The sequence below is a fragment of the Neomonachus schauinslandi genome, chromosome 5 (assembly GCF_002201575.2).
Source record: "Neomonachus schauinslandi chromosome 5, ASM220157v2, whole genome shotgun sequence".
Lineage (NCBI taxonomy): Eukaryota > Metazoa > Chordata > Mammalia > Carnivora > Phocidae > Neomonachus > Neomonachus schauinslandi.
Window position 1 is genome coordinate 153,929,912 of NC_058407.1, and position 660 is coordinate 153,930,571.

Below are 660 nucleotides of genomic sequence, written 5' to 3' on the forward strand. Positions count from 1 at the left end.
CAGAGACCAGTCCCCAGAACAGAGTCCTGGGTAGAGAAGGGCTCCACTGTGGGGCTGCATCCTCTCCCCTCCCTACAGGGGAATTAGACTCATCCCCTGTGATGACTCGGATTTGGGGTGTCTCCCCACTGTTAAACCCGTGAGTGCCAGTGTTTGTGCGGGGTGTGACTGGGTCCCTCACCTGGAACTTTGGAGTACAGGGCAGTGACAACGGAGACCGAAAGATACAGTCCCTATAGCTGTCAGGGTCCCTGCCCCATGACACCACCAGCAACAACAACCACGGGGCTCATCACTCAGTCACTCAGTGCCCATTCTTTTCTACAGCCAGTAGACATCATGCAGGGCAGAGACACCATCTCTGTATCCGCAGGGCCTGACAAACGGCTGGCCCACCAGTCCTGGTTGCTGCCATGATTAATGATGATAATGATGATGATCTGACCCCTAGTGTACGCCTTGTCCTCAGGTGGAGCAGGAGGTGGGGTGGGATGAAGATGGTGATAGTGACTGACAGCCTGGCTCGTTTGAAGTCTGGAGTGAGGAGAGCAGGACCCGCGGTCCCGGACCCCAGGGTTCACGCACCTGACCCTGAAGCCAGCAGAGGGCTTGGACAGACCTATACTGCCAGCCACCTGCACGGGGGGGGGGGGGGGGGGG